General features: G+C 41.6%; 1 non-coding gene across 1 annotated transcript; it reads right to left on the bottom strand.

Moving 5' to 3' along the window:
* Positions 1 to 1,103: 1,103 nt before the first annotated feature.
* Positions 1,104 to 1,222, bottom strand: LOC145417231 (5S ribosomal RNA). Its single transcript, XR_013900447.1, has one exon. It is a non-coding gene; the product is annotated as a 5S ribosomal RNA (ribosomal RNA).
* Positions 1,223 to 12,312: the final 11,090 nt, after the last annotated feature.

Here is a 12,312-nt window from a genome sequence, read left to right as displayed (position 1 = left end):
TATGTAAAAATAGAAAATGAAATATCGGACTGTTAACTCTAAAAAATTCATGAAAATTAAGAGACCTGTAGACATTATATTTTGTATCATGTACTCCATTGCAGATATTCCCATGTCCTGTGCTCCAAGTACAGCCTGTGAGTGTGGGATGCAGCTCCTGTACCCCTATCGTTCTGGCACCACTGCTAGACGTCAGGCATGCTGTCAAATAAAGTGGATAATTTTTTAGTGAAAAAAAATTACTTCTTTGTAGTATATTTTCAAAATGTATATTAGTAAAGTTGTATTTCATAGAAAGTTATTACTTACGTTTGAGGAATGGAGTCAAGGCACAGAGGGAGGATGTGGCGGCCGCAGAGTGCCCCTTTACAGGCAAAGCACTCATACAGGCTTTTTCTCTCATCCTTCCTTGGACACTTCCTGCACCGTACCCTGCGAGAGCTGATATTGGACAACACTGCCTGCTCCATCTCTTTAGTAGGACCTTGGGCACGAATGGGGATGTTGCAGACAGAAGATATGCAGGATTGCAGGCTATGTGACAGGAAGGGGGAGGTTAGCCGCTCAGCTGCCCATGGCCGGACCAGCTCCAGTGCCAACTTGCGCATATATTCTCTTCGTTGAGTGAGCTTGCCGCCCCTTTCTTCATATTGGCACAGTGCACAATCCACGAATTGATCACTGCTGCATTGATCATTCCGTAGAATTGTTTTACGGATACATTGTATTACGGAACATTGTATTACGGAAACATTCGTGGGGTCAAAACGGGCACCAATCGCTTCTACACTGGACTCGGAAGGAGCTAGAACGACACCCACCCTACCTCACTGAGCACGCAGCAAACACAGAAGCTAGCAGGCAACACAGCCAACTGGCACCACTGAGGCGCCAGTGTTACCAATGAGAAGTTTTAGTGGGGTCTGCACCGACCCCCGCTTGTGTTCTAGGGTATATAGACTTACTTCACTGACTACCAAGTACAATCCATCCATCCATTGCCAGACGCCATGTATCCCAAACGGGGTGGTCAAGGGCTTAGAGTTAATTGTTTTACAGGGAGGGGCACTAATCCTCCACCAACCCCACTTGACACGTAGGGATGCCAACAGCATCTGGTGTTCCCAGGCGGTCACCCATCCAAGTACTAGCCAGACCCAACGTTGCTTAACTTCGCTGATCGAACGGGAAGCGGTGTACTCAACGTGGCATGGCCGTTGGCACTGGGGCTAAACCCTTGCCATGTTCTTCTCCTTACACACTTCGTCCAACTATTATGATCTCATGTAAGTGCAAAAATGAAACTAGCAGAATTTCCGCTGATAGAGAAGTGCTTTCCCAGAATGCCTATTCCTGTAACTGTGATGAGGTGTTAGGTGAGTACGAGTAATTACTGAAAGAGAGAACGGCAGGGTGGGACCACTGTTAGCTATTGAATAACAGGAAAGAGAGGACACTGGAAATATCTGCAGCAAATGAAGAAAAATGTATGTTCCTGTCGTAGATTGAAGCTTGTGACTGTAATAAAGTGGGATGGCTGGCAAACTGTACTCTTTCTCACGCAGTAAAAATCGTGATAACAATGAAAAGAAAAATGTGCACTACGTAACATAAAACGGATTTCTGCAAGACTACTTGGGAAATATGGAGTCTATAAGAGTATGAAAAAGGTCAGTGAGATAGAAGGAACATAATCAAAGAGGATAAATGATGCCTGCAACAAAAATGTTCGTAGAGAAATTTTCTGCAAGAAACGAAACAGTAAAGGGAAAGAGGAAACAAATTATAGCAAATGTTGTTGTTGGTTCTGTTGTTTTGCTTAACCCCTGTGTTTCTGGTCGAAGAGTCCCGGACATCACAGTAAAGAACTGCTGTAATGGGACCTCCATACACGTGCAGCACAGTGCATACAGTACACCGGAAAGTGAACCAGCGCACCCTTGTGGTAGACACTGCCTTGCCAGGGTCGAACCAGGGTCCCTCCTAACTGATAGGTGCAGGGAAATATCAGGAGGTTTGGTTCCTGTACAGACGCCGCAGCTGCTTCGGTCCATACAGTGTACACTGCACAGCCACATGTAGGCGCCACGTCAGCACCACATCCAGTGTAATGAACGGTCTTGCGGTAGTATTAAACTTTATGTAGATGGAAAGTAAATGGAAGGTTCGGAATATGATTAATATTTAAGATATTGACCACAGGAAACATAAACGCATTTCGAGAAAATATATGAATCTTTCGTTTGTAAGTTTATTTTTATTATAAAATGTAAAGAAGCTTAGAACCCATGGCTATAATAATTTTCTAAAATGCGCACATAAAAAGTACTTAAGAGAAGACTTGTAAAGCAGAAGCAGCGCAATAATGAAATATTACTGAACTTTTAGATACAACAGTTACTGACGAAAAAATGCAAAAAGAATAACTATAAGGTGTTCAAAGGAAGTGACATGACAGTAAATGTGGAAGTAAAGCAACATTGTTATAACTGACACAGGAGGAAAGACACGTGGGAAAAGGGAGGTTGATGAAGGGGGGGGGGGAGTGAAGAGAAGGAAGGATGCTGACGAAGAGAAAAATAGTATGAGAATGAGTGAGATAAAAACTACCTTTACAATTTCTTCCCTCCACCTTCCCCTGAACGCCATCAAGTTCCCATTATTCTCCCCCTCTCACCCAGCTCCACCATCACCACCACCCCTTCCTCTCTCCATTTACTGCCATTACCACCACTCCTTCCTCTCTATCTTTACTACCATCACCACCACCCCTTCCTCTCTCCCTTTACTGCCATCACCACCACACCTTCCTCTCTATCTTTACTACCATCACCACCACCCCTTTCCCTCATCCTTTATTACCATAACTTCCACCCCTTCCCCTCCTACCACCACATATTGTCCTCTCGTTTTCCCTCCTTACCATCTTACCTACACCTATCTTCTCCCTTTCCTTTCCACACCCAACTCACCTCCTGCCCACCCACTCAACCCCGCCACTCTACTCACATCACATTTCACAACGCTCTCGTATTTTATGGACTCTCGTGTCACTACAATTTCCAAACCAGTTTTAGGTCAGCGCTGGACATCATCCTGTAGCATTTATGTCTGTACTTCTGTTTATTTCTCTGATGTGGCTTTGGTTTGTGTCAGCCATTCGCTTGTCCTTTTGGTACTCTGAATTCTGAATATTGATAAGAGTTATAATTTTTCTTCATTCTTTCCTTTCTGTAGACATGTGTAGCTCCTTGTTTTCTTTGTTCCCTGTTGCTGAATATTTATTTAACTTTTTTTTTCATTCACATTATTATCGGTCAGTTATATTCAGGTTAGGGAAACGACTGAACAATGGAGGTAAGAACTTATCCTTTACCAACGTCCTTTGTGAAAGAGGTCACTAATAAAAAAAAAAAAATACATACATACACACACACACACACACACACACACACACACACACACACACACACACACACACACACACACATATGTAGTATTAGGATTTGAAAATAAAATACTGAGAAGGATTCTTGGGGTAAAGTGGCAAGACAGAGTTACATATGATAGAGTAAGGGATATTAAGAGAGTGGAACCAATTAATGAATATGTGAGACCGTCTCGCTGGAAGGAGCTGGGGCACATATACAGAAAAGAAGGTAGTTTAATACAGGATGTGCTAGAGTGGATTGCTAGAGGAAGAAGAGGTAGAGGTAGGCCGAGGGAAACCTGGTTGAGGACAATGAAAAGAGAAGCAGAAGAGGAGTGTTGGTCGGTCCTGAAGGAGATGGCAAGTGACAAATATTGGTGGAGAGAGTTCATCGAGACCCTATGCATCCAGCAGGGTGCCACAGGAAATAAATATATATATATATATATATATATATATATATATAGATAGATAGATATATATATATATAGATATATAGATTGATAGATAGATAGATAGATAAAGCGGAGACTGCGAAAATAAAAGGAATAAGTCGTCCTTGAAATGCTGGAAATTTTTGTATTAATTTTGTCCTCTATAATCTAAAAATTGGCACAGGTTACTCTTTCTTAATTTTCTCATTTGTGTTTGGTACGGGTCGTTGTTTTTTTTTTATTTTGTCTTTATTTCATTTCGTGTCCCACAATCACCTCCTCTCTCATTCTTTCTTCCATTCCTTCCTGGCTTCCCTCGCTTCCACCCTGCTTTTCTGTGTTCTTTTTCCTCTAAACTGAGTAAAATCCTGTGCCCGTAGTTGAAACAAAGTGTTTGTACGACCACGTCCGCGTCCTTTCTGGAATCTCGGTCGTGTAACAAGTTACAGTTACAGCTGTGAATCATCATCAGTGACTATACTGTAAGTGATGAAGTAACAGTGTAACTCGTCAATATGAACATCGTGTACAGCAAGGCTAGACTTTATTGCGTCATAAAGAACAGTTGTGTGACTCACCCTACCAACTGTCGATACAGTATGTGTTAGCACCTGTTGTCTGTGTTTCCTTTATGAATGTGTGTGTGTGTGTGTGTGTGTGTGTGTGTGTGTGTGTGTGTGTGTGTGTGTGTGTGTGTGTGTGTGTAATACAGTTTTTGTTCTAAAGAAATAATAAAGAAGTATAATTTGTGCCGCAGTAAGTGGGGAGTGTTGTTTAATCAACACCACATGAACCAACCCAGTTATGAATTACTGTTGACCAGTAGTTGCTTTAAATTCAACTTTCGCTGTGACGGGTTTTACCCATATATCCTAACCCGTGATTTTCCTTAATAATAGTCTTGTGTACCATAAAATATAAATAACGATTAAGGGCTGAGGGGATACATGAAGTTCGTATCAACCTCTTCAGCCCGAAAAGTCTCTCCTGAGCCAAATAATACTGTTTGGAGGCAGCCAGGATAAGATAGTGAAGCGTCCTGTGGTTCATTCAGTGGAACTTGGTGGAGGTTTTGGTTCTTTGGAGGCCTATGTTCCGCAGCTCAGTGGCACAGTAAAACACTACTTCGGCTCTTCATCCCTTCCGTTGCATTTTTCCTGACTAATACTGTACCATATTAATGGTGTAGTGTTAATATCTTCTTTAATAGTTCAGCATTCAAGAGGAACAGACGGCAATTTAAAGCCAATTAAAAGGAACACAGTACAGTCGTCGTGCAGGCGTCACAGCAAAGTCTCATACATATACACGGTGTTTACAGTGCAACTCATTCACATACTCATAACTGTGTGAACATTTCCTACTTATTCACTGTTATTTCCTGCCTTCATTTGTGACACCGAGGCTATTGTTATCGAGTTCATTTCCATGTACATGCAATCTATCTGTCTATTTCTACTGTACATCTGCTTATCTGCATTTCTGTCTCTATCTATCTTCCTACCTATCTATCTACCTCACAATACCTGCCTCATTATTATCAAAAGTAGCACATATATTGTGAGTCAATCTGGCAAGAAGGGATTGGCTTTTGATGCAGACTTATTAAAGATGATTAGAACCAAGTGTGATTGTGTGATCTGATGTGGACTAAACGTGGCACATACACTGTGTGTGTGTGGATGGGACGAAGTGAATCCATTTTACTGCAGACGGTAAATGATCACAGTCACGAAAGAAGTTCGTCGCTGTGCACTGGCAGCACGTTTGACCAAACTGTTTGTAATGAAGCCTCCTTGTATCATTTGTCATTTTATGCACACTTACTGTAGCTATATGACTTTTCACTTCCCTAGAGGTCTCTTACTCCTATTTCATTCATCCTACAACCATCTCGATTTTCCTTATATATCAGTTTCTTTCATAGTCTTTCATGCACAGGACTGACCCTTTCATAATATTATAATATTTTTTGCCCTATGACTCTCCAAGCATAATTTTTCTCAACATCTTTCATTTGTGTTCTTCTCTCCCCTCTGTCTCCCTCACTTCTTTCTCATATTCGCTTACCTACGTCTTTTTTCTCGCCTCTTGCTCTCCCTTCCTACCCACAGTTTCTCCCACCACCATTCTCCTTTGCCACGCACCGCCTCTCTCCATTTCTTTCCCCTGGCAAACTTTTTTCATTCACTTTGACTGTTTTCAATTGTTCTCTCTCTCTCTCTCTCTCTCTCTCTCTCTCTCTCTCTCTCTCTCTCTCTCTCTCTCTCTCTCTCTCAGCGTGTTTTCTTCCGTTACATGAGGCAGCCAAACATGTTCCCCTCGTAACTAAGAAGCATTTTTGCCTCATGGACCCTGTTTAGTGTCACCAGGTCATCCCATCCCAAACGCTCGTCAGCCTGTGTGCAAGGTGTAATTAGATCAATTATGTAGTTAGCAGGTGATGGCAAGAAGCGAGATGAGGAATAATAGAAAGAAGAGACATGGCAGAGGAAGGGAGAAGAATTAGGAATGGAGCAAGAGAGGAAGAGGAAGTAATGGGTGGAGAGTACAGAGAAGTGGAGGAAAAGACAAGTGAGAGAGAAGGGTGCCATTAGATTTAGACTGTAGTTATTTTTCACTATCACATAAAGACCATAAAGGGATGCATGCATCTGAGATAGCTTCAGTTTCACGCTGAGATGGAGTGTCTCAGAGAGAGAGAGAGAGAGAGAGGGAGGGGGGAGGGAATCGGAACCAGTTAACTGAATGCCTGATTGCATGTAAATGATAACTTATATGCAAATGGAGTGTCGTAATTGCAATGCAGGAAGCAATAGAAATGTTTTATCATTATTAAAATGAGTAATTGAAAGGGGAACTAAAGCTGAGGGAGTGAGTTAGCCCTCTGACAGTGGTGGTTTTCTTTTGTGTGTGTGTGTGTGTGTGTGTGTGTGTGTGTGTGTGTGTGTGTGTGCGTAAAGAATAAAAGCGTCTGTTGTAAGCAGAATATGATACGATGTTCTCAAATCCTCATCCAGAACAATGTTCAAGATAGTTTCTGTAGTGTGTTTCTTTTGCTTCCTGATGGCTTCATTTAGCATGTTAAGTTAAATAATGAGGCGTAGTAGGATCCAGAAACAAAGGAGCAGAAAGCACATGTTCAGTAAAACTATCAAACGGCTTGTTCATGCCATGAGCCACACAGTCATCTATACTTCATTTAACCCTTGGAGATCTTGATTCCACCTCTCAAGCAAAACTGTCAACGCATCCTTTGTTTTGAATTTCAGCCACAGAGTCATTCCATTTACTGCCAAGATAAAACACAGGTGTCAAATCTTTCGCAAGTGCATCTCTGTACACAATTCTTTCTTTCATTTTAATCCCGTATCAGTTGCAAATATAAAAAACAAATAAAACCGAATGTGCACAGAAATGCTGTCCCGAATTGCTTACTCATGTACCTGTGATGATGCGATAAGTGGATTATTATCAAATGGATTAGAGGCAGGAGGGTTACAGTGCTGGCTGCTGCATAACGGGAAACGAAAGGACGCAGGTAGAAAGAATTACGGCAGATAAACGAAAGTGTAGCTGTGCCAGTAGTCTATGCAGTTTGCTTTTAGAACAGAGTAACTGGGATGGTAAACATACTGTATACCTTAATTATGCAGCACAAAGTACGGATACAGAAAGAAAAAGCTGTTAAGATAAAGCTGATGTTTCCAAGACTGGCTGGGAAATATAAAGCCTCTGGCTTTAGGAAAGATTAAATGGGAGGGAAGAGAAGTAGCAAAGAAAAACTTTGTGGAACAGAAGTATGGAAGGCGTGGAGGCGGTGGAAATAAATTACAGCAAGTGTAGAGAAAGTTAGTTGCAGAGATGTGAAGCTTTAAGTATAGGGAAAGTAAATGATATGTTGGGGATAAAATGAAACAGTAAATATTTTGGCTACAGTAAAAGTACTCATAATTTCATTATCTGGAAAAAAAAAATGCGTTCCATGATTGTAGAACAAAGTAAGTTGAGAGCAAAGAATATAATGGAGTTGGAAAAATCATGGCAATATTAAAAAAAAGACGAAATGAAATCGCTAGGAGAAAACTGGTACAATAAGTCGCTCAGAAATACCGACTGTACCTTTGGATGTAACAACAGCAGGCGGAAAAAATGCAGGAGGAAAGCTGTCAGGTGTTGGATGGAAGTGACATGGCAGTGAATAGAAATGGACGGCAAAATTGTTGTGACTCAAGAGAAAAACACTTTGGAAAAACAATGTAAGACTGATGGGGTAGAAGGATTGAGGAAGGGATGGGGGAATGCTGATCAAGAGAAGAATAAATATGAGGTTAAGTGAGATGAATAATATTGTTACCTCATTGTCCCTTCTGCCTCTCCTGTCAAGACCATCAGCCCCCAGTGTTCTCCCCTTCACACTCCCATATATTATCACCACCACCCCTTCCTCTCCCTTCCTCGTCCCCTTACTACCATTGTTACCATATTTTCTCCCGTGTCTCCCTCTCTTTCCTTTCCATCAAACCTGCACCTCCCATCCTCTCCCTTTCCTCTCACTATCCACCTCACCTCCCCATCATCCTCCTCCTCCCCCCCACTCATTTAACCCCGCCACTCTACTTGCCGCACATTTCACAACTCTCTTGTATTATATACACTCTCGTATCGCTATATTTTCCAGAACAGTTATAGGTGTGCGCTGTATTACATCCCTGTGTCATTTTTGCCTGTACAGTATTTCGCTTTATTTCCCTGATGCTATGTTGGTTTGGGTCAGTCATTCACCTGTCCTTTTGGTAATTTAAATTTGAATATCGGTGGGAGTTTTAGTTTTTCTTCGTTCTTTTCTGTCTGTAGTTTGGTTTAGTTCGTTATAATCTTATTCGGTATTTATTTACATTCTTGAATAGGAACGTTTTGGTAAGGAGAACTTCAGAACAATGGAGGATATAATACCACATCTTTCATTAACGCCTTCAGTAAAAGAGGTCTCTCCTAATCTGAAAAGAAGTACGTGGATGTTAAGAGAATAGCGTAAGTCTTCATTGTAATGTAAAAAAAATCACGTTCTTTTTTTTCTCTAAAGTCTAAAAAATGAGAAACTGGTTAAACTTTATTTTTCCCTTTGCTTTTGGTTTGGTTCGTTTACCTTCCTTTTTCGGTGTTTTTTTCATCTCGTGTACCACATTCATCTTCTCTCTCAATTTTTCCCTCGAACTCATCACGGCTTCCCTCGCCTCCATTCTATTTTTCATTTGTTTCCACCGTAAAGTAAATTAAATCAAGTGATCGTAATCAAAACCAAATATTTATGTGATCATGTCCACGTCCCGAGTTTAAACTCAGACTTGTGACAATTTACAGTTAGGCCTACAACTGTGTTTATATATCACCGACTGTACGTGATGAAGTCCTGTTAAGTCCGGGCTAGAAAATGCGATTTTTTAGTGAACCTTGCACTTGGACATTTTTTTTTTTGGGGGGGGGTTAACTGGTTTTATACAATTTCTACCTGCTAATTTCAAATGTGATGAGTGCCAGACGATAAAAGTTGAGCGTTTTTGTAGACATCTCTTTAAAGTAGGTATATAAAATCATGGTAAAAGGCATTGGCTATCTCCTTTTATACCTATCTAGAGCAAGTACTCTGCCAAGACTGACATATTGGTATGGAGTTCTGTAAAATTTACTTAATTTTACACTTCATTATGACTTATTATTATAAAATAGGTCATTAGTGTACATTATTAAATAAACTAAAGACGCATCACCAAGATGGCCTATGGAATGCTATATGGTCAGATCTCTTCATTGAGACCGCCTACATGTGATATGGCAAAGGACCATCTGGCATCACAAGATCTACTTTGAATGAATCCACTCTAGCCATCTGGGCACTGTCTCACAGCACATGTGCACAGCTGGTGAATGACCTGGACTCAATGAAAGATGGAGAAGTTCAACATGTTGTCATCTCCCACAGGGAGGAGCAACTGACACGCATCACGGCAGATGTGACTGACAGAATGAACATACATGATGCGCTTCCAACATGCATTGACATATTTGACAATGATAAGCATCCAGTCTCTGGTCTTGTTGATATATTTTCTGGGCGATTTGTTGATGGTCCTACAGTTAATGTTCATTACAGCCTCGAAATCGGAACTGCCCAGTGTTTAGAATATGAGAGCCAGTGGCCATGAGGCTTCCACAACAAGTTGAGAAGAAATGTCAAGATCATAGCAGCTGCAACGACACGTACTACTAAGGTTGACCAAAGTTACATCATTGCTGATACTGAATTTATCTATGCACGTGTCATTGTAATAATGGCATCATCAACAGAGACCATTTCCACAGAGACTATTCTCTCACGAACTGGCTCCACACCCAACTTCTCTCTTTAAGGAGAATGATGAAATGAGGACAAGCAGCAAGTCTGTACTGAAGAATAAACCTCAGATGGTATGTGGAATACGGCACTGTCAACATCCAATGGTGATAATCCTAGATGGGTGAGCTTTGTTATGGACAATTCCTTGGCCAGCTTTACCTGCAAAGCTTTCAACGTTTATCAGCACTGCAGTGTAAGAATCATGCGATATACTGAGACAGAATCAGTCCTTCATATGGTATTTGACAGATACTATAAGCTGAGTACAAAGTCATGCCGTTGAACCTCATGACAGAAAGGATTGAGCCGTGTTCAAGCTGACATAAGAATCGCCTTTACCCAAACAGGCCATAGTGCTGAAGGTAAGTGCAAACAAAGAATAGGTCATCCATATGATTGTAGAAAAGTTGTGCTCCATCCAGGTCCCACAAGGAAAATGTGTCATTGTGACAGGCCCTGATCCACATCCAATAGAAGCTGGGGTTTTTCCACAGCAAACAGCAATAATACATGAGGAGGCAGATGTCATCGTGGCATATCACATGATTCACGAAGCTTCTGCAGGCTTTTCACCAATTCGGGTTGTATCTGATGACACTGATGTGCTTCTTATCCTTGCACATCACATGCATGCACGAACCAACGGCTTGCCAACTACAGTTGAGGTAACCATGGAGTCATGTTCTAGAAAGCACATTGTCATCAGTGTCAATGAGGTGGTCAATAAGCATGCTGCAGTCATCCGTAACCTTCTTGGAGCTCATGCCCTAACTGGGTGTGATGCAGTCTCTTCATTTGCTGGTACTGGCAAGGCAACTGTGTTCAAAACACTTGAAAAGTTCACTGGTTTGCTACTTCTAGGTGACGTTGCAGCATCACCAGATTACATCACTAGCTCTTGTTTGAAATTTGTAGCCATGTTATATGGGCAGGAGCCAGAGATATCACTAGGCCACATGCGTGCTAATACCGGTATTTTCAAGAGAAAATTTGCTGGTAAACATCATGTACAGTCGCCTTCACTTCTAAGTACTACACCGACTTGTGGCGTCTTGGTAGATGTGGCACCACTGTGTTTGTTTACATCTTCGTATGGGAGAAATGGAGTTCCCCCGAGCTAAGCCCTATATTGGGCTATATAGCCCTGCTAGGGTTACAGGAGGGAGCTACCCCTCCCGGCACGGCAGCCCGGGCGAGGCTCGAACTTGCAATCCCCCGATCACAAGTCCAGCGCGCTACCACTGTGCTACCGCGCCCCCCCTTACATCTTCGTATTAAGACGCGAATGAGTTGGAGGAACCCCGGCATAGTGGTCAGGTACTGACGGCTACATTGCTATGATTTGTGTAGTGCTTGTATTATATAAAAAATGTAATGTAATTGAACTTGTGCCTGTAATTCGAGCTTAATTTAAGGTGATGGTGCTGGGACCAATCAGAGAGTTGGATGCTTCGTAGTGGATGTTAAGGGGTGCTTTTGGTCCGAAGCAGGCCTTGCTTTACTGAATGAGACGCAGGCCATAATAAGACTTGTCTAGCGCAACGTATAATGGAGGATGAACATATTCATCCTATCTATATATATCTACATTATATCTATATCTATATATCTGTATATCTGTTTATATATCTAGATATCTATATAACTATCTCTCTCTCTCTCTCTCTCTCTCTCTCTCTCTCTCTCTCTCTCTCTCTCTCTCTCTCTCTCTCTCTCTACTGTATATATTACTATAAATATATGGAAATTATGATGCAGGAACAACGCCCGGAATGCAATTTAGGTAAGACAAGGAAGTGAAGTCGCTAATGAAACTGTTCCACATTAGGAAAAAGTATAACGGTGTTCTTAAGAGAGAAGAAAGAAGATCGTAATTATGTGGGATAACTTTTACCTGGTTGTGGTGTAGTGGATTGCTGCCTGACTCGCATCTGAGAGTCCCGGGTTCGATTCCCGGCATGGTGGTAATATACTGGAGGATCTTAAGAGAGCATTGCCGTATCGGCCTAGTCCTTCTGGGCTAGTGTCGTCTCATTCATAATATCTGAAAA

This window comes from Coenobita brevimanus, chromosome 109, assembly GCF_032717465.1.
Source record: "Coenobita brevimanus isolate Jiangsu-jjx chromosome 109, ASM3271746v2, whole genome shotgun sequence".
NCBI classification, from domain to species: domain Eukaryota; kingdom Metazoa; phylum Arthropoda; class Malacostraca; order Decapoda; family Coenobitidae; genus Coenobita; species Coenobita brevimanus.
This window is presented reverse-complemented; position numbering and strand designations above follow the sequence as displayed.